Source organism: Myodes glareolus, chromosome 17, assembly GCF_982192425.1.
Source record: "Myodes glareolus chromosome 17, mMyoGla1.1, whole genome shotgun sequence".
NCBI classification, from domain to species: Eukaryota; Metazoa; Chordata; class Mammalia; order Rodentia; family Cricetidae; genus Myodes; species Myodes glareolus.
In genome coordinates this window covers 61,028,795-61,056,464 of record NC_142042.1, presented here as the reverse complement: position 1 = coordinate 61,056,464, position 27,670 = coordinate 61,028,795, and the positions used below count along the sequence as shown (strand labels likewise).

The 27,670-nt window shown below is 45.9% G+C and overlaps 5 non-coding genes across 5 annotated transcripts; 2 read left to right on the top strand and 3 right to left on the bottom strand.

The window, feature by feature from the left end:
* The first annotated feature begins 3,048 nt into the window (after nt 1-3,048).
* Nucleotides 3,049-3,121, top strand: Trnav-cac (transfer RNA valine (anticodon CAC)). The gene has a single exon. It is a non-coding gene; the product is annotated as a tRNA-Val (tRNA).
* Nucleotides 3,122-8,857: 5,736 nt separating this feature from the next.
* On the bottom strand, nt 8,858-8,929 carry Trnaq-cug (transfer RNA glutamine (anticodon CUG)). Its single transcript has one exon. It is a non-coding gene; the product is annotated as a tRNA-Gln (tRNA).
* A 12,572-nt stretch (nt 8,930-21,501) lies between these two features.
* Trnag-ccc (transfer RNA glycine (anticodon CCC)) lies at nt 21,502-21,572 on the bottom strand. Its single transcript has one exon. It is a non-coding gene; the product is annotated as a tRNA-Gly (tRNA).
* Nucleotides 21,573-21,834: 262 nt separating this feature from the next.
* On the bottom strand, nt 21,835-21,905 carry Trnag-ccc (transfer RNA glycine (anticodon CCC)). Its single transcript has one exon. It is a non-coding gene; the product is annotated as a tRNA-Gly (tRNA).
* Nucleotides 21,906-24,722: 2,817 nt separating this feature from the next.
* LOC148119451 (U1 spliceosomal RNA) lies at nt 24,723-24,886 on the top strand. The gene has a single exon (XR_015735381.1). It is a non-coding gene; the product is annotated as a U1 spliceosomal RNA (small nuclear RNA).
* Nucleotides 24,887-27,670: the final 2,784 nt, after the last annotated feature.

Here is a 27,670-nt window from a genome sequence, read left to right as displayed (position 1 = left end):
GGCATCTCAAACTTTTTCTTTCTGATTTTTATTTTTCTTTTAGTTTTTCAAGACAGGGTTTCTCTGTAGCTTTTGAAACCTGTCCTGGAACTGGCTCTTGTAGACAGCGATCAAAATGACAGTGATCCGCCTGCCTCTGCCTCCCGAGTGCTGGGATTAACGGTGTGCGCCACCACTGCCCAGCTTATCTTTCTGATTCTTAAAAGTTTCAAATTATAAAACTTATCCCCTGGCTTCCAAAGGGTCATTCTCTATGCCCTTTATCTTAAGTACAGGAATTTAAAATTAATCTTTTTGCCCTATTCAAACTTCATTTGCCTTCATTCACTGATCTCATTGTTTTCTTGCCACTCAGAGCCCCACTCATTCTGAGCCTCCTCATATCTTCCTGTAAATTAGCAGGGAGCTTTGTGTAGGGTGTGTGCTCCTAGGGACTTCAGTTCCTAGTCAGCATTCTGCATGGCTGTGAGGACGCTCACCCCTCAGAGATGGGTGGGAATGGGGGTAGAGATTCACATTTATTGAATGATAAAATTCTTGAAGCAAATTCACATATCACAACGTCTACCCGTTTAGTTCTGTAACTGAGGCTTCGTTGATAAGTATTCCAGCATATAAGCAGCTTGAGTAAATTGCCAACTGCTGTGTAGTCTGGAAGTGCAGAATCAGGATTTATCCAGGATTGTATCCCCCACCCCAGAGACTGGACTTGAACCCCTGATACAGAAGAGAAACACCAGCACACCCAGCTATGAGATGGCTTTTATTTCTATCTCTAGGGAAAGTCCATTAAATTAATGTTTGTTTTTCAATAAATATATCTAAATACATATGGAATGTTTTCTGTGCCAGGCATGTGCGTAAACATGCAGGTTATGAGGTAAACATGGCAGTCCTTCTTTTCAAAGACACTTGTCATTGTGATGTTTTTATTCACTACTTGACAACTAAGAATAAACAATAAGCCTAAATAATAATGCCTAGAATAATGAATAGGTCCTAGCTAAGACTCAGGGAGTACCTCAAAGTCAGACCAACGAGACACACAGCAATACTAAAGAACAGTATTATACCGGGAGTGTCCACAAGTGGCAGAGGGTGTTGTCTTGTCTGGGTTACATCTCACAACTGGCCTGGAGATGTGCCTGCCTCTACAAGGTCACGGTATGGAAGAGACACTAAGGATGGGGACCGGGGTGTTAACCAGGGTGAAAAGGACAGACCTTGGAGATCTAGGAACCCCCACATCTTAAAGGAATCTGAAGGATGCAGGAACTGAGACAGCCAGGATAGAAAGCTGCATCAATGTTTGGCTTCAGGGCCCTGAACTGACCCAAGCTTCCCTCTCTCCACGATGCACCTGGCGCTCTTGCAGCCCTGGGCGCTCATTCTCCTTGAGCTTCTGTGAGGGTCTAAGGTGCTGCTGCTGTTGTCTTAGGAGCATTGTCCCCACAATCCCTCCGCTTGTGAACTCTAACTTTGAGCAAAGGCTTCAACTGGAGTCTAGATTGACCCTGGAAGCTGTTGAATTGGTGTTTTCTTTGATTTTCTGGCTCTGTTCCCTAGAACCAGCAAAGGGAAGGACAAAGGTCCACCCAGCAGCTCCTCTGTGGAGCAGAACAGCACACAGCTGCCGTTCCAGCCCGCAAGCTCATCACCAAGTCTACGGAACATCAAGGGCCAGGTGTTGAGCGTGGGTGCCTCTGACAGTCTGAGATCTCCGGGCCCACCTCCCTTCCGGCTTATGTAGCAGAATGGGCATCTGCCACCTGTCTTGTTGGACCTCAACGGACCTAGCCGGGACCGAAGATGAGACCTCTCAAGGTGGAAGCGGGTGTGGGGAGACAAACCATGAAGGGTAAGAGAGAAATGTCCCTCCAGATTTCTCCATTTAAAGCTATCAGGAAGTCTCTTTGGGTACAGAGGAACACAGGCCGCGCCTCTCCCAAGGAAAGCAGGATGGAGAGACTGGAGCGAGATGGACAGAATGATTAATCTCAGCTCTGCCTGGGCCTCTCTTTCCCTCTTCTGGCAGCAGTTGCTGTAAGGGGAACTGTACTGGGCCAAAATTCTCATTTTATTCATAGCCAGTTGAACAGGAAAATAACAAAAAAGTAAATCAAAACAATCAAACAAAAGGTGCTTCCAATTTTGTAAAGAGTAAATTAAAGCTGTCGTCCGAAAAAGAACCTCAAGACCAAATAAGTTCTGAAGTCAGCCTTAGGAATCCCAGAGTCTCCCAGTGACCTGGAGGCAGGATCCTCAAACCAGTACAATCCAGGCTGCAGACGCCTGGCTTGACCAGGCCTGATGTTTGACATTAAAATATATATCGTAACTTGTAAGGTGATTGAGTGGTGAGTTGCACCGACTAAATGACCGCAACCGGAACCCGAGTGACCCCCTCTGGGTCGCTAGGTAGAGGCACTAAAAGCTAAATTCGGATTTGAGAGGAGAGAGTGTGGAGTCAGGGGAGAGAGTAGGGCCAGAGGAGGAGTCCTACAGCTTCTGGGTGGAATGGACGCATCGATCTTAGTTCAAGAGTCAAGAGCATTGATTGATTGCTGGCGCCATGAAAAACAAACAAACGAATGAATGAATGAATGAGTGAATGAGTGAATAGATAAAGCCACCCTGTAGCCGCTAGCTTCCCAGGAGCGGGAGATAGCGAAGTGCCCAGAAGCTGCGACACACCCAAAGTGCCCGGGCTCCACAGCTTCTGAGAGCTTCCGAATCCACCCGAGAATAACACCTATTTACAGTCCGTGAACGTGAACCCTGGTGAGCCGCAGCATTTCGACCCACAGTGTGCGGCCCCAGGGCCTGCGCTTTCGGCGTGGGCAGACTTTGAAGACAGGCTGCTGTCTGCCTATCTGAGGGGGACTGCTGGTGTGCGCCGGGCTGCTTCCGTTAAAACGTAAAATGCCTAATCCTGCCTTGAAAAAACAAACAAAAAAATTTGAAATGCCTTTGGATTTCATCTGTTAGAAACTGGAGATAGCATGTGCACCATTTTCAGGAAGTCTCTAAGGACTGCTATCATGTGTGGTTTCCGTAGTGTAGTGGTTATCACGTTCGCCTCACACGCGAAAGGTCCCCGGTTCGAAACCGGGCGGAAACAAGTGGTTGTTTTTAACTGAAATTGCAACCCTTTCTTATAGTGAACAATATATACAAAAAATGGCCCACCACAGTAGGGAAAAGCCTGCTAGGCTCTCTCTTCTGCTGCTTCTAAGTACTGAATGTCTTGTGGCACCTTCAGTGTCCCTAAATATCACTCTCTTCCTCGGGTGGTCTTCCTTACTGGGAATAGGAACCACAGCTAGTGTAAAAGAAGCCAATGCAGTTGTTTAAAGTGTAGACTTTGGTATTTTATTATGATAACCTGAGCTGAAAATCCACTGTTCTCCAGAAAACCCACTGGCGTGACCCTGTGGAAAGTTCGGGTCTCCAGTGGATTTCGGTACTGCTGGGAGGCTAAGATTGGGCCTGGGAAGAAGAAGGACGCCGATATTGGTCACAGGTGGGGTATGCAGATGAAATGGTGCAGGAGTTTAGCGTCCTGAGCCTCAGCTAAAACGTGGTCTGCTTGCCTGGACAGTGCGACGACACGTGAATGTCATGGCAGTCTCCTGCACAGAGCGACCTGAAGCTGTAATGACATTCTGGTTGGAGGGAGGGTCGTGATCTTCAGGGAACATGACGATAGACGAGGCTATAAAAGTGTCCCCAAGAGCTCTCCTACTTACCTGGCTGGGGAAATACCATAATCGACGAGGTTGTTCTCCTCGGCGAAACCCACACCTCTATACTCCGGAGGCACTGATCCATGCGGCTTCACCACATACGGGAATTTCGGCTGCATAATTTACGGTATTGGCGGACTGCAACAACACACTTTTAAGATCCACTCTGGCTGTGCTCCCCCCACCCCAAACCAACTTGGTCAGGTATTGTCAGGTCTGTGGGGCTGACTTGGGAGTTGAGGGGAGCGGGGAGTGACGCTGCTCTGCAGGCTTCTGTCAGGTCAGGTCAGGTCGCTCCAGTAGGGTGCAGCAAAGCACTGCCTGGAAAAATCTGGGCGCGCCGTGATCTCCCCAGTTCTGTTCTGAAAAACTGTTGTGTGTTGTGCGAGTGAGTTTAGTCCCAAGTGTCAATTCAAAGGTCTGTAGACTGGCCCATGGCCCAGTGCACCAAACTGAGGCCCTGACCCGGTGTGGGGGGTCTCCATCCTGCGGGCTCTGGCTGCCGGTACCAGAAGACAAGGCGCATGCTAGTCTGGGCATACTGGTTCATTCCCTTAGTTCTAACACTCGGGAAGCAGTGTCGGTGAGTTCAAAGATAACCAGAAGAAGACAAACAAAACCTACACTGGGCAGTTCAGCTTTCTCCCATGTCTCTCCTCATTTTTTCATAGTCGGAAGATTATTCGGCTGAGGCCAGTGGTGTGGCGGGAGCTGGAAAAAGGCAACAGGGCTAAAGGGGAGTCGTGAAAAGATGGGGGAAAGTAGGTCAGAGGCACCGACCAGGTTCAGAGAAATGAGTTCGGATGAGAAGAAGAAAAGGGAGACACCAGAGAAAATTCAGACTCTGCAGCTATACCATAGTAAAGCAGATTTCTTAAAGTACAAATTAAGCCTGGTGGTAGTGGCACACACCTTTAATCCCAGCACTCGGGAGGCGGAGGCAGGCGGATCTCTGTGAGTTCGAGGCCAGCCTGGTCTACAAGAGCTAGTTTCAAGACAGGCTCCAAAGTGAAGCCATCAAAAATAAGGGAATTCGTGTGTAGGATGCTACGCTGATGTTTTAGCTGTGTGCTTACAGCCACATCGGGTCTGATCTGAGACCTGGTAGTGCCATACCCTCTCTTGGGCGCACTGGGACTAACTTGGTATCTTTTGGTTTTCTTTCAATCCATGCATGCAGTGAGAGAGAGAGAGAGAGAGAGAGAGAGAGAGAGAGAGAGAATACTTTACCTCCTTCTGCCGAAATCCTAGCAAGAGCAGCGGGGCATGTGCAGGGAGAAAAAGCAAAACCTAGCCAGAGGCAGGTGACTTGCGTCTTAAACAGTAGAACCCAGTGTTCCATGTCGCAATTGGCCAGTGAGTTTGGCTCATAACAGAAAGGTTGGTGATTCGAGTTTACCTGGGGTCTCACTATTGAGAGGAGGAAAGTCTTGAGTACTTCTGGGAAGAGAGAGTACTTCTCTCCCTAAAGCTGTCCTTCTTTCTGAATACCACCCTATTTTCCAAGTACAAACGCCTTTCGGGTCCTTAAAAACTAAGTTCTGTGGGCAGGCAGAACCAAAACTATAAGATTTCCTTCCTATTGTTTTGCAACTAATATCTCTTCCATGGACCTTTGACATTTGATCTCGTGTTTCGTTGTCATAAATAATGATAATAGCCATTCTTGCACACACATCTGCAGTCGCTTGTGCAAATGCCTTGGTAAGGCACAGTCCTGGAGAGCAATGCTAGTGGTTAGATTAAGACAAACAAACAAGCAATTCTCTCTTCTGTTGCCTTATTAGCTGCAACTCTTTTTTTCTTTGCCGAGACAGGGTTTCTCTGTGTAGCTTTGGAGCTTGTCTGTAGGTAGACCAGGCTGTCCTGGAACTCACTCTGTAGACCAGGCTGGCCTCAAACTCAGAGATCCACTTGCCTCTCCCACCCAAGTGCTGGGATTACAGGCATGCACCACCACTGCTCGGCTTCTTTCTCTGTTTTTCTTGTGTCCTTAATGACTCAATTGGATTTAGTCATCTTGAACTTATCTTAGTCCGCCTTCAAGTGCTATTGCATTGTCTATTTTTCTCTTTAAAGATGCTGCAAGCCATCTTTATTACTTTTGTTTAAAGTTGCCGACGTTTTTTAAGGGGACGGAAATAGCAAGACTAGAGATGTTATGCTCACCATTTTATACAATGTTCCTCATGCATGCAGAGTCACAGCGAGTAGCGGCTCCTGCTAGCAGGAAGACTCGGTTCTAGTGTATAGAGCAGCAGGGCTGACTTTTCTGGCGTTTGCAGAGGTGGCCCTTGACGTCCCTCTCCAGTCCTTTAAAGGTGAACCACCGGTCTTTGTGTTTCGTGTATGTACCACCGTTTATCCCTCTGACTCATTTTGAGTTTTTTTTTTCTTTACCAATAAGTTTTAACCATTTAATTCTATGTGCTCAGGTGTGATTTCCTTGAGTGTCTAGTGAGTAGGGTTGTTCAAATTCTTAGGTTGGTGAATCAATAATTCTCATTACAATTGGAAATTTTTCAATCACTGTTTCTTAAATTTTTATCTTCTCCTTTGATCCATTTAAGATCCCCAGTTACTGGTGTTTAGGTCTCTTACACTGCTCTAGCGTTCATTAATGCTCTTTCACAGACTTTCCTTCCTTCCTTCCTTCCTCCCTTCTTTCTTTCTTCTTTCTTTCTTTCCTTCTTTCCTTTTGGTTTTCTGGAACAGGATTTCTCTGTGCTAGAACTCACTTTGTAGACCAGGCTGGCCTCAGTCTCACAGATTTGCCAGCCTCCAAATGCTATCACTTGAAATGCAGAGAAACTAAAATCAACTGAATTCTGCAAGCCCATTTTCAGGGAGAGAGAGAGAGAGAGAGAGAGAGAGAGAGAGAGAGAGAGAGAGATATGGTTCAAGTGTTTGTCTTTGGAAACTTCTACTGCAAGTAGGAATATTACAGTGAATAAAGTTACACAGACTTTAACAATTTTGTGGTGGTCATATACTAGTAACTCTAATGGGTGAGAACACCAACAAGTTCCCATCACAGGTCAAGTCATTTCAGGAAGGTGAGTAGCAAAGGGAGGACTTGATCACCTAGAAGAGTCCTTGAACAGCCTTTATTAAAGTGTCTGTGTGGGTGGTGGTGGCACACGCCTTTAGTCCCAGCACTTGGGAGGCAGAGGCAGGGGATCTCTGTGAGTTCAAGGCCAGCCTGGTCTACAGAGTAGTTCCAGGACAGGGTCCAAAGCTACAGAGAAACTCTACCTTAAAAAACAAAACAAAAAGGTCTGTTCCTGGTCTAGAGGCCAGGATTTGGCATTTTCACCACTGTGACTCAGGTCTGATTCCTAGTCAAGGATGTGTGTTTTGTAAACTTGGTCCTGGGAAGTGTTAAAAATTTAGACAATTGAGACACCATCTGGGGCTATTCCTGCCCATTCCCAGGTGAGTCTGCGAAAGGAGTTGCCTCTTCCTGGAACACAATTGACCTAGAGATGTATTTCTGTGCAAAGCTGTCTTCTGTACACTAAAAGTGATCTATTAAACATTTCAAGGAAAATTTCACCCAGACGTTTCTATTTCCTGTCAAATCTGAAGAATCTGTCTTTGCAGAATACAAAGCATAACACATGATGATTGTGGAAATCTGGTCATGATAGTTGAAGAGAGGATGCGTATGATAAAATTCATCTCTATCAATGATAGTTGTCTGATTTACTCTGCTAGAACAACATATTTTAAATTTAAAATATAAAAACAGCAAGGAAAACCATTGTGTGATTTGTGATATTAGAAAACTATCTGTCTCTGTAAAATAAATGAACAAAACAAAACAAAAAAAAAAACAATAAGAATGGTTGGTTTTGGGGACTGGTGAGATGGCTCAGTGGTTCAGAGAACTGAAGGCTTCTCCAGAGGACCAGGGTTCAATTCCCAGCACCCACATGGCAGCTCGCAGCTGTCTGTAGCTCCAGTTCAAGAGAATCTGACATCATTATACCAATGCACATGAAATAAAGTTAAAAAAAAAAGAATGGTTGGTTTCCTAATACACCAAACTCATTTCATAAGTGCGATTTCTGTCTGATACCAGATAGTTATATTTTATTTGGGACCTAAGACACAAAGTTTTCTGGAAATGGTCCCACTGATAGACAACCTGATACCTTTCAGCAGTCCTATATAATAACCTAGCCAAACTGAGGATCGGAGTCAATAATCATGGTGGTTTGAAACTAGATTGGATGAAAACGTGTCCATAGTAAATTCTAGGTTGTGGGAATACAGTTGCTCTTTATGTGGGTTTTTTTTTTTTTTTTTTTTTTTTTTTTTTGGAGTGGCCACTGAGGTGGGGGGGGTACGGTATGGATGTGGGGCAGGAGAGAGGAACCCTTATTGGGAACACAGGTCCAGAAAGAATGTTGTTTGAAATGAAAATGTGGGGAGAGCAGTCGTTGAGATGCTATTGAGTAGGCAGGTGGACCATGAGGGGATTTTGGACAGTTTTATACTTACGATTTGGTTATACATCAGTCTTTTCAAACGATTCATATTTCTTTTGATTTTTTGCAATTTGCAATTCTCTCCCAGTGATTCTGAACCTGTCTTCTGGAGCCAGGCTGCCTGCATTCTTTCGGTTCTAGTTCTTGCTTTGAAATTTCATCCCGTTTCTGCAGTAGTTGAACTATCGTCATGAGTTTCCCGTTATCCATCCGAGGTTCTGCAGACCAGCCCGTACAACAGGAGTTTCTGCCAGCGCACTGTCAAGCAACTTCACCCTCCTAGCCCCGAAGCCACAAGAGGAAAAGCCAGCCCACGCTCGAACCTCCTCTGAGTACGTGCGTGAGGTGGAGCCGAGTATGCTGCTGTGGAAAACCCGACAACTATCAGTAAACCAAAATCCAGCCGCGGGACCAGTTGCAACCTGTACCGAAACACAGACTGGAGCAAACCATGATGTGGTGTCTGTGTTCTTCCAGCTAACCTCCGCAGAGAGACCCCAGCTCACTGAAGAGAACACAGTACTTACTTTCTAGTTTTTGGGAACCCGCAGAACGCCTGGGAGTAGCAGCTAAACTCAAATCTTGCATGAGCACAGAAATGAAATGAAGAAAAGGGAGAGGTCCCACCGAGATTTGAACTCGGATCGCTGGATTCAGAGTCCAGAGTGCTAACCATTACACCATGGAACCCACATATGTAGCATCTCTGTATCATCCTCTTGGTTGTGTAAGATAACAATTACCCATTTTCTTATTTGTTTAGTGGGGTTTTTTTTGGTTTGGTTTGGTTTGGTTTGGTTTGGTTTTTTTTTTTTTTTTTTTTACTGCACCTCAGGAAATGAGAAACTAAAGTCAAGTCTCCTATGGTCTTAAAACCAAACAAGAGCCCCAGTCAAAAGCAACACGTCCTCCCTTCATTTACCACACTGTCCTGAAATGAAATCTCCGAAAACCAAGATGTTTATTTCCTTTGCCTGTCATTCTATCCCTCTTCCTCCTCCAAGGAGGTTCAGAGACGAAAGAGTGTGATCTGGGACTTCCTGCTTCCTTGGACGAGTGGCACCTATTGATTCCATTCCAATTTCCTTATCATAACTAAAAATTTTCATTAAAGTAGATACTATCCAAAGGTACCCAAATCACTCACTGGAGGGCCATAGGCTATATGTATCCAAGGCCTCATAGAACATATAGATAAAAATCAATATATCTCAAAAAAAGTACTGTGTGCATATTGCAGGAACAGTCTCCAGGCGGCCTCGGATTGTTAAAGATAAGCCTGTGTTCGTTAAGGTTTTAAATAAAAATCCTTCCATCATTCACTTATCTTTAATCGGAGCAGAATGAGGCAATTTTGTGCTTTTCAGGGAGAGGGAAGAGAGTAGAGAGTGATCATGAGAAACAAAGCAAAATAAAAAATTATGCTTGATTGGTCAGAGTGGAAACTACCTAGTTAGTCCTTTATGATGGGACTCTGCTTTTGTTTCTATCTGGTCTGCACTGTTTGGTTTGGAGCTAGGCAAACACATAAAATCTAGTTTTGTAGCCCCAAGCTTCCACCTCCCATTCTTCCTGCCTCAGCCACCAGTGTACTGGGATTGCTGACACGCACAATCAGCTCTCGCTGTTTATCCTGGGCTTCCGTGTGCCTATGTAGGATCCCAGAGTTCAAGGCTTTCTTTCACACCTAGCACACTTGTTTTCTACATTGTGTGTGCGTGCATGTGAGTGCAGCACCCATGGAAGACCAGAGGCACTGGATCCCCTGGAGCTGGAATTATTAAGGGTTGTGAGCAGCTTGCATGAATGCTGGGAACTCAAATTCTGGAAGAGTAGTCAATAGATTCATTTATTTATTTATTTATTTATTTATTTATTTATCCTGTATGTATACAGAATATTTTATACATAATAAATAAATAAAATATTCTGTCTACATGTACACCTGCAGGCCAAAAGAGGGAACAAACCTCATTACAGATGGTGTGAGCCACCATGTGGTTTATGGGAATTGAACTCACAACCTTTAGAAGGGCAGACAATGCTCTTAAACACTAAGCCATCTTTCCAGTCCCTCAATAGATTCTATTGACCACAGCTGCAGAGCCATCTCTCTAACCTCCTCTCCCCCTTTCTTTAGAAAACATCTTTGGGGGAAGTTGGTCAAAATTTGACCTAGGCATCATTCTCAGTCTGCATCAGAACTGGCTGGCCTATGGCTTGAACAGGAGCTTGTGACCCATCCACGTCAGGCTCATTGAAGAAGTCTTTTTCCGGCTGTTCAGTTTAGTTGATATTGGTCTAACTACAATGAGACCATGTGGCTTTGAACACAGAGGCCAGCCACAAACTTAGACCATTTAAAAGAATGTAGCAGGTCAGGGATGTCCATTGAGGACTATCAAGAAGAAAATAGCAAAAGACTGCAGCATAATCCCTTACTTGATCCCCACAAAACCAAATAAAAGACAGACAGGGGTGCATGACCAGAATGAACATTAAGCTCAGAAGAGGTTTTTGTTGGGTTTGTTTTGTTTTTCTTTTCTTTTTGGTTTTTTGAGACAGGTTTCTCTGTAACCTGTCCTGGAACTAGTTCTTGTAGACCAGGTTGACCTCAAACTCATAGAGATCCACCTGCCTCTGAGTGCTGGGATTAAAGGTGTGTGCCACCACTGCCCAGCCAGGAGAGTTTTAAATGTAAGGCTGAAGCACATTCATGGTCTTCCTTTAAATGTCTCTGGTTATGACATGGGACAATCTCTGGATGACCCATACAGTAAACTAAAGCGTGTCCTCTACTTTTATAATAAAATTTCCAGACCTGTCTTGTGATGTTGCAGGAACTGGGAAGATTATAGTATATATCAAAATTGTAAGGCTCCTGAGCAGAGCCAGAGCCTGACATTTCCAGAGTGTACCAGAATCATCTTCCACTGAGCTGTATTTTTTTCTAAAGTTGCCTAAATTTTTATTATGTGACCTCAGAAATAATCTTTGCTTGTAAAACTTGGATTAGTGTTTATACAGGTACAGCAAGAAAATGATAGCCTGGCAGGCCGTGGGGTTCACATCCTTAATCCCGGTACAGGAGACAGAGGCAGGAGGCCTGGTCTGGACAGAGCCTTGGGAAAGCCAAAGCTACAGACTGAGACCTTATCTCAAAGCAAAAGCAAAACAAACACAACCAAAAGTTGATGGACTGACTGTCTTGGTTCTTTTTCGATGAACTTTGATTTATTTTTTCTTTTGAGATGGGTCTTGTAGCACAGGTGTGTGTGGTGGTTTGAATGAGGACGGTTCCCTATAGGCACATATATGTTGATGTTTGTTTGCCAGATGGTTAGAAATGCCTAGGACCTGCTCTCAGCAGATCAGAGAGCCTGGGGAGGAGGTGCGGCATCGGCACAGCAGGGCGCACCCACAAGAGGCTTTGCTGAGGGTCGAAGCTTAATTCTTCATTTTCTTTCTGCTTGTTCCTCCCTCTGCTGCTTTTCTATCCTGTTGTCTTCTGTTCCCAGCTGCTCTCCTTCCCTTCTGCTGCTCTTATTTTTCTTGAATCCCTTTTGTACCCTCTAGGACAAAAATTTCTACACAAGAAAAGATTCCCTCACAACCACAGGTTACATATTTTCCAGAAACAAATTAAAATCTTTACAACGGAAGAAATCACATTATGATCACAAGTTACAGTTTCCTTAGAAGCCCACAAGTAGTTAAACGTTCTCCTTTGTATTGATTTCCCCACCATAGCGTCTTCACCCCAAAGCAATGATTCTTTTATCGCTGATTAACAGCATTTAAAGCAAACTAAGGATGCTTCAGCCACTTTGTGCTGGCGGGCAGCTGCTTGCAGTTTCAGCGTAGCAGATTCGATTCTAACGAAAACTTTCAACAAGTGCTCTAGTCAACCACCTATTTTTCTCTACACACAACAGGGGTCACTTAATTTCCTTTTACAACTTTGTTTTTTCAAGGTGCATGCCAGAGCCTGTGGTTAGTTCTGTAAGCTACATGATGAAGAAACTCAGGCTGAAGTAATTTTTTTTTTTATCATTAGCCTGTTTTTCCACAGGCAGAATTCACAGGTCTGTAATGCATAAGATTTCCTTGTTCTTACTTTTAATCCTCTGCAAATTTCACATCTAACGAGGAGGAAGGTGACTTTTAGCCTATTTTTGCCTTTTTTGTATCTCTTATTGGAGCAACAGGCAGAATGACCTAAACCATCCCCTAACCATCTTCACTGTGTTAGCACCTGCATCGTTTAGATGCATCTGACTCAGAAAGTTCAATTAAACCATAGATCTAACCAATTATCATTGCTCTTAGGAAATTATCTTCATTGTGATTTGTAAATAAATTGCTCAGCGAGGTGTGGGATTTTCCCAAGAAACAGCCACAGTATACTAGACACAGTGGGATCCTTTCACACAGGAATTACACTGGAAGGCCAGGAACTGGGGAGTTACAATTGTTGGCTGAGATAGCAGTAGCTTAAGGCCCAGCCACTGTTGCAATGATAAAACATTTGACACTCAACATGGGACTCAGATTTTTACATAGGGCCTGAGAAAGTTAGAGAGAGAGAGAGAGAGAGAGAGAGAGAGAGAGAGAGAGAGAGAGAATCAGCTCCTTTAAAAGGTTCTGTGCAGCCGATCTCTTGAGCAGCCGGCACTCTAAGTAAAAGCGCCTGCCACAGTGTGGACACCAACTTCCTAGAGCTGGCGCAGTTAAATGTAGTTCTTGGTTAAACGCGACTCTTGGCCAGGCCCACACGCTGGCTTAAGGCTCCTCTCTCACGGACCAAGGAGGGGTGGGGCCAACTGCCAGAAGCACCTGTAGGGCCTTAGCTGCCTCTCAGCCCTTTAAGGTTTGGTTCTCGCAGTCAGAAAAGGCTACAGATACACGCAGGCGCAGGAACACGGCAGCAACAAGCAGTAGGAAGTACAGTAGAAGAAAGGGGCATCCTGGAAACAATCTTCCTGGGGCTTTGCCTCTCCAAGATATACCCATCATAACTTTGTTATCTGGTGGCCTGTGTTCCATAAGCTCCTTTGCTGACTGCAGTTCCCCTGACAGGGCCACTGGCAATTAGGAGGTGTGGCCTTGTTGGGGGATGTGTGTCACTGAAAGTGAGTTTAGAGTTTTCAAAAGTCCTTGCCCAGTTTCTCTCTCTCTCTCTCTCTCTCTCTCTCTCTCTCTCTCTCTCCTTCCCTTCCTCCCTCCCTCCCTCCCTCCTGCCTGTGGATCAAAATGTAAGCTCTTAGATACTGCTTCAGCCTCATTCCTGCTGCCCCCAGGCTCCCCAATATGATGTTACGGATTAACCCTCGGGAACTGTAAGCAAGCCCCCGATTAGAGGCTATATTTTATAAAAATAACGTTGGTCAGGATTTTGTCACAGCAATAGAACATCAAGACAATAGGCTAACATCAAATCCACTATCCTCCTGCCTCAGCCTCCTGAAGGCTAAGATCAGAAGCATGTGCCACCAGAACCAGGTTTGCTAGAATATTTAATAAAGAATCTTCAGATTACAGGCATGGTGGTGTACACCTATAGGCAGAGACAGGAGAATTGACTATGACTTTTGTGGGAGCCAGCCATGAAAGCTAAGTCTGGGCAGGTCTTTCAAAGGAAGTTCTTTTCTTCCAACCATTATCACCTGGGACTCTGGCCATCGATACAGTTAAATGGACTCTGGAATCTCAATAGTTCACCCTGAGACAATGCCTGGCAGGCCGAGATTACCAACCCCCACCCAAGAGCAGACCATTCGAAGGAAATTCCTGACATTCAAAGCACTGTAGATAGAAACATCTGCCAGCACTTCACCAGGACACCCCTAGACAAATGTCAGCCAATCAGGGGTCCTGAACCTCAGAGACCACTCACCCCTACTTTACTACTATAAAAACCCAATTCTAATTGAGCTTGGGGGCTCTCCAGTTATTCCAATACGTTGGACATGCAGAGAGACTGAGTTTGCAAACTTGGTTAAAATAAAGGCTCTTTGCTTTATTTATTTATTTATATGGGACTCGGTCTCCTTTGTTGGCTTTTGTGGGGACCCACGGACTTGAGTATAACAACTTTGAAGCTAGGCTGGTCTACATAAAGTTCCAGGCCAGCTAGAGCATGAGAGTCTGTCACACAGGAGGATGCGCACACACATGCACATGTATACACACACAACCCCAAATTAAGTTTCCAAAACCCTCTTCTAACTAAAAGCCATTACCATCCAAGTTGCCTATAATGCCTCAGATTTAGATGAATTCTTCTCTCAAGGTCTTCAAACTAGCTATAATAGTCTCAGGAGGTCCTCCTTCCGTAAGAGTGAGGATAGGTATCAGGTCAGGTTTTAATGATGAGTGTATTGTCTCCATAAAGTCCATTTTAGTTTGCTAGCTGTTTGGTGACAATGGATTCAATAAGACATCAGATTTGATGAACATGTTCAGACGTCCTGCTGGAGTCCAGCTCCAGCGGGGTCCAGGTTCCAAAGAGGAAGTGTGAAGTCAGTGAGGGAAGGAGACCGACACACCTAAGGGTGAATCAGGATGGCTGCTGGTTTACCGAAAACAGGCTACGTCTTGCACACTTTGGAATTACATCATAGTTTAACCACAAGCAATATTGAAAGCAGACTTAATGACTGGGCTGAAAGTGGTCATCAGCTTCATTATGGCACCTTTTTTTCTTGAAACAAACGTAATAAGTTTAGCAAGAATTAAATGCCTATTGGTCTCTAAGGTTCAGTAACCTTGCCAGGTATCTTTAAACTTCCTCCTGCATGGCCTCAGCCCTTGTGGTCAGGAGGTGTCAGACACTGAGTTCTGAGAAACAAACCCATATGAGCAGTTTTCATTCCTCAGGAGCCAGGTGCAGCATCTGTACCATGGAGCACAGCAAGCACTGAGCTATTTCCTAACTGCATTCCTATGTGCTTTGGTCTTATGGCTTGTTTCCCTCATAAGCTCCCAAAGGGGAAGGTCCTGTCATATTACTCTTTTTCCATTATACTCTACCATTCTGGCAGAGGGGGATCAAGCCAGTCTAACTTCTTTTTTAAAAAAAAAAATATTTAGTTATTTATTATGTATATTTACGTCTCCGAGGGGGCGGGGCTGTGAAGCACCTGGGCGTGCCTGACCCTGACAAGGGTGAATAGAGGAAGGGGCTGTGATTTCTAAGAGGGGGAAAGGGAGTTTGTGTGTTAGCTACATTTATGTGGTGAGTTAAGCTAGAAGTGTGTAATGAATGCAGAGAAGGGAACAGAAACGCCATAGTGCTGTGCATTCTAGAAGCTCCATTCCCGCAGCAGCTGGGAACACAGCGATTGTGGTAGCCATGGCAACCAGACACGCTGTGGGAGGAAAAAGGATCCCTATTGGTATTTTTGCCAAATGCTAGCTGATGAAAGGGAATCTCTTCGCACTGGATTGAAGTGAAAAGCCGTGGCTATGTAAATCCTGGAGACTGCTGCTTCCGGCCCCAGGCCAAGCGGCGGTGCTCGCACCTGCTGACCCAGGTGAACAGGAATTCCTTTCTCTGGGGCTGGGTTAGAGATTCAAACATCTTTCCTGTATCTCTAGGGGTGAAGGCACAAGCAGTAAATTTCCTAAACTAAGATCTTAGTTTAATTTCCTAAACTAAGCCGAGATGAAGGTAAGTACAGAATATTGACGGCTTGTTAGAGTAGAGCAAAGGCCAGTGGGTTACACTCTCCTTTAGAAAATTCAGGGCCACCCCATCCTGCTTATCAGTAAGGGCAGACTCGGTCTCTCTTCAGGGCCTGTCTTTTGGGGTTCTATGCAGTCTGTTTGCAAGACTTCTCTCCTTGTTGGATGTCCTGCCATAAAAGATAATTGGGGGATGGGGGTAGCTTTAGGTAGGATCTGACTATGAGAACAAAGGTTTCTTTGACTGAGTGAATACTTTCACACCAGGGCCCCACAGTGTGGGGAAAGGTCATCCAGTTACCAGTACAGAAAGGGGTTATGGGGCTGGAGAGATGGCTCAGAGGTTAAGAGCATTGCCTGCTCTTCCAAAGGTCCTGAATTCAATTTCCAGCAACCACATGGTGGCTCACAACCATCTGTAATGGGGTCTGGTGCCCTTTTCTAGCCTGCAGGCATACACACAGACAGAATATTGTATACATAATAAAAATACATAAAAAAGGAGTTATGCTCAATAAATGACTGATACACTGCTGAGGTGTTTTTGGATGAATCCCACTATGAAAAGGCGGGGGGATGCCATGGCTTCACAAGGGTTTACAGTAATAACAGCAACTACTCAAAAGACAGGTTTCCTCCACTGGGATACCATGAGCTAATCTAGAGGAATGCCAGCTGTGCTTTCTACTGTATGGTCCTGTGGACCACGGCACAACTGAGTAAGTTCAGGACAGCCAGGGCTGCACACAGAAATCATTTCTTGAAAAAACAAACCAAAAACAAACAAACAAACAAAAAAACCCAAAAACCAAAAACAAATCAACAACAACAATAGCAACAAAAACCCAGAATGGTTTACAGTATAAGGTTGGGCTGGAAGTATCTCCTATACTAGAGCAGTTGAGGATATACAAGACTTTGGGTTTAATCATCACCACTCAAAAGTCAATGAATAGATTGAATAGATACTGCAAATAATAGGTCATGTTTTAAGAGAAATGAGATTTATACATTATGAGAGAAAAGAAAATGAAGCTATCCTCCAGCCTCCACACCCATGTGCCTCTAATAAATGTAAATTTAAACTTTTTTTTTTTTAGTTAAAGAAAAGAATAGTAACAGAATCATAGATGGATTTTTTGTTTGTTTGTTTTAAGACAGAGTCTCACAATTTGGCTCTTGCTGTCCTGGAGCTCACTATGCAGATCAGGCTGGCCTTGAACTCACAGATATCCTTGCTTCTGCCTTTCAAATGCCGGAATTAAAGGCGTGAACCACCACGCACCAGCTTTGACTGGGATTTTAACGATGTTCCTGGGCCACAACCCAGAAAAACAACCACTGTGTAACCTCACAAACTCCTGAAATTGACTCCCCCAAGCCCTATTCTAGATCAACAGGCTACAGAAGCAACCAGAGTCGGGTGGCTTTGTTGTTGTTGTTGGTTGCATTTTAAAGCATCATTCATTCCTAAATTTCTGCAGTAATAATTCTCAGAGGTTCCTTTGGCTTTCAGACTGCTACAAGATCACTTCTCAGGCCTCGGTTGTCCCCTTGCTTTTCAGCCCTCCTCTGCGTCACTTTCTGCGCCCATGGAAACCCATTGTTCTGTCTGTGTAGGCCAGGCTGAGAGCTGACGAGGATCGAGGATCCAGCCACATCTGAGGTGGTCTGTCCCACGCTGTCCCTGCTTCGGAGTCCTGCTGGGCGCCCTGGCTGTAACCCCGTCAGCTTAAATCCCTGGGACCCTCGGGAGGCAGCAGGATCCAGTAGCATCTGGGAGGTGCTGGCTGGTGTGTGGCGCCCACCCCCTCTGTAGGAGCACAGCCCTGTAGAGGACGGCTAATTGACATGTTCGAGATTCACACCTACCTCGGGACATCTTCTGTCATTTTAAACAGCTTTTTCCCCCTCTATCAAGGTCTGACAGATAAACACAATCATCAGTGACAGATGGATAAACACGAAAAATGATACCTTCCTAAGGTTCGGGCCACCTAACCCCGCTGGTGGGATGTCAGTGTTAAACCTGTGAGACTCACAAATTCCTGAAACTGCTGTCCTGTCCAGTTCTAGATCAACAGATCCTTATCTCTTTGCCAAAGGCTTGGACCCCTAAGGCATGTGCCCCCCCCCCTTTTTACCTGCAAAATGAGGTGGTGGACAGGGACATTCCAAGAGTAGCAGGGAACCTGAATTTTAAGTGATTGCTCTGGCAACGCTGTTACCAGCACAGAGACCACCAGCATGACCACTCAGCTGCACACAGGGCTAGCACTGCCACATTTTATCTTAGATTTTTGTGAATCCCACACTGGTCAGGAACTCAATTTTTCGACTTAGACTCTGGAGTGCTGACCTGCAAGTGTGGGCCACCACACCACGCCCCACTTTATTGTTTGGGAAAAGAGTATATGTTACTTAGTTTGTGTACTATGTTGCTTACACTGTTCCAATTTTTTTTTAAAAAAAAATTGGATTATTTTCCTGGTTTTTTGGTGACTTCCACAGATTTTTATTTCTGTAGTGGAGATGCCTGTACCATTGCCACATGGTAGGGTTTATGTTATGCCTTGGCTGTGATCAAGTGTCTTTACAGCCTTTTGAACACTGCAGAAGAGCTAAGGAGAGCGGGTCCGGGAGGCGGCACCCGTGAAATGAGCAGGGTCATTTCTTCTTCCTTCTTCATCCTCTGTCTTAGCTGTTCCTCTCTTCACAGCTGCTGAACCAGCCTGGTTCCATCCGAGGCCTGAGAGCCATTGTACAGCAAAAAACAAACTCGGTTCATTCCTGTTTACAGTTATTTCTGTTTCTCTAGGATGGGGCTATGCCCCACTTGTAAGCTTAATTACAAATGGTTCTGTGCTGCCAGCTTCAGGAAATGACAGCCATGCCTTTGTTTCAAAAAGTTATGACCACCTTGTTACAACTACCTTGTAACCATTTCTTTGTTTCAGGAGGTAGTTAGGACCAACTTCTGAGACCCTCACTGTTTGGAACCCCCTACTTCTGAACTATAAAACCCCTTATCTTCCCCATATCCAGTGCTGAACTCTTTTAGGGAGAAACAGCCCGTGTCCACAAATTTTAAAAGACTGCTCTAATCTATGGGATTTACACGTGAGTACCCAGGCATTCTAAAGGAGGATGGGGCAGGGAGGGGTCAACACAAGTGAAACCCACAAAGGGCTTGCGGGTGTAAGTCCCATCAGGCTGCTGTGGTTGAGTTCTCCTTATTGCTTCTTGTCCCCTTCCTCCCTGGAGAGACTGTCGCCGCGTCTGGAGTCACTGTGAATCTCTGGCATACCCGCCCACTGTCAAGCAGGACGGTGCTGCAGAAGGACCGGGAACCACAGTGGCATGTCTACTTTAATGGCAGCCAGAGTGCACACGGTGGAGATTCAGTTTCATGGATGAATCCTCGAAGGATAGTGTGGGCTTTTTCTCCTGCCCCCCTTAACATTTTTCCTAACACTTGAAAAATTCCTGAGAGGCACATGTTTGCTTTCCTATCAGTAATGTTTACCTTAAAACAATTTTCTAAACGAAGAGACGGAGGAAAGGGGGATGGGGAAAGAGAAAGAGAAGGAGGAAGAAAGGGGTGTGTGGGGAGAAGGAGAAAATGACAGACGCTCGGTAGCCGTGAAGCGAGCAGAAAAGGAATGCCTATGAGTTCCCCTCTCTCTGCAGCTCTGAAACCCCACGATTAACTTCCGTCCCCCACTGTGACTGGGTTAGGCATTGGGGCACAGCAGCAAGCACACACCCCTTAGCATTAGATCCAGGAATCTGCAGTTTTCATCTTCCTAAGTCTCTATATGTTCAAAGTATCTAAAAACCAGAAAGATTTTTTTCCTTTTTTTTTCTTTTTCTTTTTCTTTTTTTTTTCCCTGTTGAAACCCATTTGCTTTCTTCTTTCCCTAAGCGCAACCGCAGAGCATCTACTCAGGAAATCTTAAGATGACTGTCATGATTGTCATGTCTGCTGTCATGATTGGGGTGGTCAGGGAAGAACTGGAACCAGCATGCTAGTTGCTCCCTCGAGCCAGTTAATACATAAGGAACCTGAAAGACGGTGTTCAACAACACCTGGATTGCTGAGTCTCAGGAACCCAAGGCTTCAAAAGTCCGGACGAGGAGCTAGGCGTTTTCTTGAGAGTCGAAGCTGTCGGTGGCGTTAAAGTGAAGGGAGAACTATGAAAATTAGGGGTGCATGCGGTGCCGTGTCTGCACTCACTTTGGAAACGCGAGGAATTTTGCACGGTGTGGGAGAGAGCATGGGTCGGTGGGTGACAGAGGAGCGCAGGAGAAGCGTGTGTGTCCCGGGAGGCCCGCTAGCATGCGGGGCAAAGCGCAGGGCTCGTGGGGTGAGTCGGGGCTGGGGGTGGAAACAATACTCACCCGGTGGGGAAAACACTGTTATCCCAAAGGCGATTTTCCTGGAGACTCAGTGCCATTGGCGTGTGCTGATACCTGCGACTTCCACAAAAGCGGGGAAGTCGGCTGCATAACTCAGTATATTTGGAGCTGCGTTCAGGCTCTCTTCATATCATTTGTCACGAAAGATAGCTGACAGAAAAATAATTGATAAGAGTTCGGAAGGGTTTTGTTTGATGAGCTCACCTGGCTGTCTGGGTCGCCGCGCGGAGCCACAGGGAAGAGAGGAGATCGAGAGTTCTTCTGCGGTTGCTGAGTATCAAACCTGGGTTCTTCGAACAGTTCTTAGTCTGAACGCCCCCTCCTCCCGCTCCTTATTAGAGAATTTCTTGATGGAATTTAATCTTGGCAAGAGCATTAAATAAAGTAAGCTGTTGACCTCGCCCAAGATTTTTGCGTTTGTGAGACATTGGAACCCTTACTCAAAGCTTCTTACTTAAAAGTTACAAAAGTTACGGTTCAGAGATACTGAAACCTCAGGACAGGATCCCTAGGAATGAAAACCTTTCTGGTTGTTTTTTGAGATAGGATCGCACTATTTAGCTCTGGCTGGTCTAAATCAGGCTGATTTCGAACTCTTCCGAGATTCTCCTGCCTCTGACTCCAGAATGCTGGGGTTAAAGGCTTGTGTTGGTTTAAACTCCCACAAACCTGGTAGTCACCCCCTTCCCTATATCTTGCAGCCAGGCGCTACCCTATAACTCAGTTATGGTTTAAAGGAGATAGGCGAAAGCCTCTGAATAAAAATGTTTGAATACCTTCTACCTGCCCGTCTTATCCTCTTTTTTCTGCCTAGAATATAGGTGTGAAGCTACCTTTTGCCATGAGAATAAAAACCTCAGACTAAGGTGTCTGAACGGAAACAGGAAGAACTTGAAAACAATGAAAACAGCTGTGGTGGTGATATTCAATATTCGATATTCCATATCTGTAGGCTTGTGCCTGGACTCTTTGATACACGGAAGACATTACTTAACTGCTTGAGCCACTATTAGTCAAATTCGCTGTTAACGTTTCCAGCCCAAAACAGTCTGAAAGAATAGAACTGGGTCCTAGTCCTGTTTTCTCTGCTCACACCAGAAAACCTTGCGGGTGGTAGGCAGAAGAAGGGAAAGAGAAGAAAAAAAAAAACAACAGACTGCATTGGCCGGGAATCGAACCCGGGTCTCCCGCGTGGGAGGCGAGAATTCTACCATTGAACCACCAATGCATCCTCTGGTGTACTTTGTAACAGCACATTCAGAAAAAGTAACAGAAGCCATGCATTTCAGTGAATTTCTACTGAAAAACAATGTAAACCAAGGATCCTTATAACTTTCTGAGTTTTCCAGTGTTAAGAAAGAAACACAGGTCCTTCTGCATGCTAGGCTGTGATAAATCACACCCCACAAACAGAAATTTCTTTACTGTTACACGCTTCGCTGACACCAAGAAAACGTAATAGACCAAAGGTGGTGGGAGGAAGACGTCACTGCATTGGCCGGGAATCGAACCCGGGTCTCCCGCGTGGGAGGCGAGAATTCTACCACTGAACCACCAATGCACCCTGTTGGTGGCGTTTGACGGCACAATAAACAAAGATCAAAGAAGCCATCCTATCCATCCCCGGTTTCACTGACTGACAGACAGCAATGCAACCCAATATCTCCATACGTAAACTGTAAATACAGTATCTTGTGTATTTCCCAGTGTTGAGGAAGAGGAAAGGACCTCCTACATGCTAGGCAATGAAAAAGTCTAAGTCCTCTCGCCCATCAATCTGGGCCAGGTTTGCCCCGCAAAGACTTTTGGCGCTTGACCTAGTGAATTCCTTCGACTTCTGCCTGTCATGACCCTGAAGTTTCAGCTCATTAGACAGGAAATGCTAATTCCAGTTCAAACTCGTGGCTCTGAAAAGGTTCCCTGGAAGTTTAGCAGACCTAAGTAAGGATACCACTCGAGTCCAACTTGGCGAACAAAGGCCTTTATCAGTGTTGCAGGAGTGTGGGGAAGGCGTGACGGTTCATGAAAGCTAGAAGCCTTTCCACTCCCTTTAGAGCGTCCTGTGTCTTAAGGAGTCCCCACCCCATGCCAGCATGGAATGTTTCTACCAGCAAGAAGTTGCTACATCCCTCAGAGTGCAGTGGAGCGCATAGCGCAGCCGCCTGCAGATAGCAATGCTGCATGTTTTGAACAGAAACTAACAGGCACTTCGGAGCCCTCCAACAATTGCAATTGCTTTCTGGGGCGTCCTACACTAAGCCCCAAGGAAGACTGGCCAGAGCGCCCTCTTAGATTTCTGCCATGCTGCTTGTTCAGGTGGAAGAAAATCCAGATAGTTCCAGTGATTCCCCCCTTGCCTCGAGAGCTGCCTGTCTTTACGAAGTCTGCTTTTCTTTCCAGCAGTTGATGAGAAAAATCCAAGGCCAGTGTTTCCTTCCCTGCCGTGAGTGGGGTGGAAATCAGGATCTGGTTAGTGCTATTGCCCGGCATTCCTCTTCAGCTACAGCTCTACCGGTTGGTTCTGGGGCTCAGAACCAAGCAGTTCCTACGGAAGCCCGTTTAGCTCAGTCTCCCCCACAGCACAGCTTCAGAGAACAGAGAAACCAGACAGAAACAACAACCAAAGGAAAAGGACCCTAACTCTACACCTGGACATTAGGAAGACTCACGAGGCATTCTTGAGTGGAGAGCCACATTCTCAAACTTTCCTGGTTTTCCAGTTTATTAAAAGCAGAATAAAGATGACTGAAGTGAATCACCGACTACTGCCTTCTCGTTTTATTAAATGTCTTAATTGTACACACTCCTATTATAAAGAGAAACAAAAGGATCGTGAGAGCAAGCCTTGAGTGTGCAGCGCCTCTTACACCTACAGTTAGTTAATCGCTGGGTAGCTCCAAATCAAAAGGATTTGATTGTGCACCAGTGTACTAGATAGCACCCATGCTGCCGGCCCATTGGGGAATATAGGAATTACAGTGCATATCCCTAACCTACAGGAAAGTTCTAAGGGCCTGCCTGCACTTGGGTTCCAAAGATTCTGGTTGCATTTAAATAAATGCACACTGCAGACGACTACAGGAGCCATTCCTCCATTCGATGCATTTCTAGGCAGCACCTTTTCACTTTTGGGAATAAGCTGCTTACGGTCTGCACCCCACGAGTGGTGACGGGAGAATGGTGATATTTCCCTACACAACACACATCAGGAGTCCTGCCGCTTCATCTGTACCAAAAATGAAAGCCACATTAGGCCCCTGATTTCATTTGCTTAAATAATAGAAGCATGCGTCTGCAGGCGACTCCCTGGTTGGTGTTCCCTTGGTCCCCTCATCCCTCCCCCCCAATTTGTGTTTGTACTTTTGCGAGTTACAATAGACTTTTGGATACCTTGCTCTTTGTTTTAAAACGGAAACCAAATTGCCAGTCTGTAACTCCCTATGTAAGCCAGGCTGGCCCCATTTCATCTGGGGATCTGCCTGCCTCTGAGGGCTGAGATTAAAGGTGGACACTACCCCACTCTTCCCAAGAAATTTCTTACCACGTGTGCCATAGTTCAACGTGGTTTCATTTAATATGTTGTGGGTTTTGCCAACTCCCTGTCAAGATTTTAATAGCGATAACACTACAGCAGTGGTTCTTAACCTTCCGAATGCTTCGCCCCTGTAATACAGTTCCTCATGCTGTGGTGATTCCAGCCATACAATTATTTTTCTTACTACTTCATAACTGTACTTTTGCTACTGTTATGAATCGCAATGCAATTTTCGGTGTTTTCCGATGGTCTTAGGCGACCACTTAAGGGGTTGCGACCCACACGTTGAGAACCACTTCTCTGCAGGCTAAGATGGTGTGTTGCAGATTCTCTGCCAACTGCCTGACACAGGCGACTATTTAGGGGCTTAAGATAATTCAAGATGATTTGTCTCTGGGTCTTCAACACTCCAGCTCTCCGCAAGCAGGCAAGTTCAACAAGGCAATGGAGTGAAGGGGAGGGGCATGGCATCTCGCCTGGGTCGGTGATGGGCGTGATCTATACAGATTAGGTACCAGAAGGAGCACAGCAAGATGACGTCGCTACCTCTTAGGTGGCGGTTACATTTGTTGGCAGGGGACAGGGATGACTTTTTTCTGAGGTCACGAATGTGGGCGGGGTCTATGCAGATGAGGGGCGCGCAGGGGCTGCCGGGTCCGCACCTGCGGAAATGTGAGCGATCTCTAGTGGCGTGAAAAGAAAGAAGCGCGGGTCTGCGGGTAGCAGCGGGGTGCAAGAATCGGGTGCGCGTCCGGGGAGACCGTGGAGCAGGCAAGGCTAAGTGACCGTGTATTTAAAGTGCAGGGCCGGTGGGGCTGAGTGGGGGCTGCGAGAGAGGAAAGCATACTTACCTGGCAGGGGAGATACCATGATCAGGCAGGTGGTTTTCCCAGGGCGAGGCTCACCCATTGCACTTGGGGTGTGTTGACCCCTGCGATTTCCCCAAATGTGGGAAACTCGACTGCATAATTTCTGTTAGTGGGGGACTGCGTTCGCGCTCTCCCCCGGCAAATGTACACAAAAGTTAGAATGTTTTTAGGTCTGAGTTTTTTTGGCGCAACTAAGTTTGGTTTCCAGTGATAGAAAAAACTAGTTTCGGTTGTAGCACACATTGAATAATAGGGAATCCTCATGTTCTCTGTCTCAGTTCCCCTTAATGACATGTACCTGAGACCACACTGCACATTTGACTTCTCATTTTCAGGCAGTCTCTCACTTTATGTATCTAGTCTTGGTTGGCCCAGAACTCTCTGATCTGAGTGCCCTCACCTAAGTGCTGGTATTTAAAAGTAAGAATCCCCATAGCAATTCTCTCTCTCTCTCTCTCTCTCTCTCTCTCTCTCTCTCTCTCTCTCTCTCTGTGTGTGTGTGTGTGTGTGTGTGTGTCTCAAGATTTACTTTTTGTCTTATGTGAAGTGAGTTTTTCTTGAATGTATGTTCCTGTACTACATGTTTGCCGGTGTCTCCATGAAATTTGAAGTTCCAGAAGGTTGTGGTCACCATTTCCTCTACAAACAGAGGTCCTTTACAAGAACAACAAACCCTCTTAACTCTCTTGGCTCCCCTCTCTAGCTCCTTCACTGGTTTTCTGTCTCCTGCCTTCTGGGCCTTGAGGAGGGCAGAGCCCCCATTTTCTGGGTCTGACTCTGAGTCTCTTTCTCTTGGTGTCTGCTCCCCACTCTGAGTGTAACCACTGTTCACCCTGCTTCTATAGAGCCCAGACTGGTGTTCACTAGTTCCAGCACAGAGTATGGCAAGGGAGTGAGGTGGGGAGAGGAATCAGGACGAAGACATTAAAGAAGCCAGTGGCCAGAAAGACAGGGAGCTCCTAACCACAGGCTGCCTGTGAAGCAAAGGCCAGCGACAACGCAGAATATACAAATGTAGAAAACGGTAGGCTTCATAAGTCACACATAACTCATGGCTCACGTGACTCTTATGACCCTCTGTGATAGAGCTTCCGCTCTATCAACCACTTGGAAGTGCTTTTAATAAATTCTTTTTTTCTGGTCCACACTGACTTGGAAATCCCAGCAGATGCTCTCTGAACTCTTAATTCATGCCTCTGACAGGACTCTGCTCCTTCCCAGTGAAGATTCTGCTCTCCCACTACTTAGGACCATATGCACCCGATGGCTGGGAACAAAATGGGGCAGGTTGTCACCTGTCAGATGTACCTGTTCTGTCGCTGCTGATCTCCCTCGCCCCCAGTCTCTCTGTCGTCTTTGACCACTGTTGCCTGCGTACACAGCAGCTGCTGGTGCCATGGCTTCCTGTCTCCCCACTGACACCCGCCCCTTCTGTCCAGTCCCCTTCCTCTTTCCTCTGCCCTCCTTCAACATCACGGCTGCTATCCTGTGTGGATCCCTGTTCTTTGCAAATATCAACACTCATCTCTCTGCATCTCTGACTTCTCCTTTGGAGTCCTCCTCCCTGCCTCACATTTTCCAGCCATACTTCCTCTTCTTCCCTGTGTCTCCTTAGCTGTGGGCGGATCTCTACCTGTGCAGGTGTTTCTTGCCTGTCTTTCCTCGTTCCTCTAACATGTGAAGAAGCTTGCTGACATGACACAGACCGTTGTCCTATTGAAACCCCTGCTTGCCTCTGTACATACTGGAAATTTCATCGGCCCTATTTTCCCAACCCCTCCCACACCGAGAAAACTGAACAAAGGAATGACCCCAAAACCCAGTTCCGAATTTCTGGCAGTAGACGGAATCCACCTTTTTGATGTAGCCAGCCCACCCAAGTGCCCGCCCAGCAGCTTAGCTTTTGACCATACTTGGGCACATTTCCAGCTCCTGGCTAGCATATCACCCTTTGCCTATGATCTATCTATAAAACCTCGCTGCCTTAGCCCAGTCACTCGACTTCCCTAGTGCCGTTCTTTGGGACTGGTGAACCTGCCTGGGAGCAATGTCCAATAAATCTGCATTTATCTGGTTTTAATTTGGTTTGATCTGGCCATTTGTGCTGGCAGAAACCTATCAACCTATCGTAAGGAACAAATGAATGAATGCACACACAGCTCCTCAGCAGTGGCTGGCACCTGGCATACTTACTGTATGGATTTATTGAATGGGAACATTCCTACTTAAGGCACAACGTCAGAGACAAGACATTATTAAAAACTGATGGCATTTAGGTGACATCCTCAGTACTTAACCATGTGGCAGACCTTGTGACACTGTCCTTCCTGTTCTGCAACATTCCTGGGCTAGGGGAATTCCAGAACCCCAGCAGGTCTATCTTCTCTCATTATATCCCTTCCCCCTCCCCCCTTGTTCCTTTTTCCTGTCTTTGTCTCTTTATTATTACTTTTTATGTGCATTGGTGTTTTGTCTGCATGTCTGTCTGTGTGAGGAGACCCTGGAACTGGAGCTACAGACAGTTGTGAGCTGCCATATGGTTGCTGAGAGAAGTGAGCCGGGCCATCTCTCCAGCCAGCTCTGTCTTTGTCTCTTATTTCCTGCCCTTTGTCCCTCTGGGGAAAATAATTATCCTTTGTTCTGAGAACTTATGCTTGGGGTGTCCTGTGCCAAATACCCGTCCCTTCAGTTGGCTCTGGGCTAAAGCTGTGAAAATGGCAGTGCTTAGTGGCCAGTTCATTATCACAACTGAAAGGTCTCCATCTCAGGGAGGAAGCAAGTGAATCAGAGGATTCAGACAGGGGCCCCCGATGACGAGCAGACCATGGGGAAGAAATATGACAAGGCCAGAGGTCTGTGACACATGGCTAACACTCAGGGAAACTCGGCCAGGCTGGCTGCTCCCTCCTGTGTTCCTGTCTT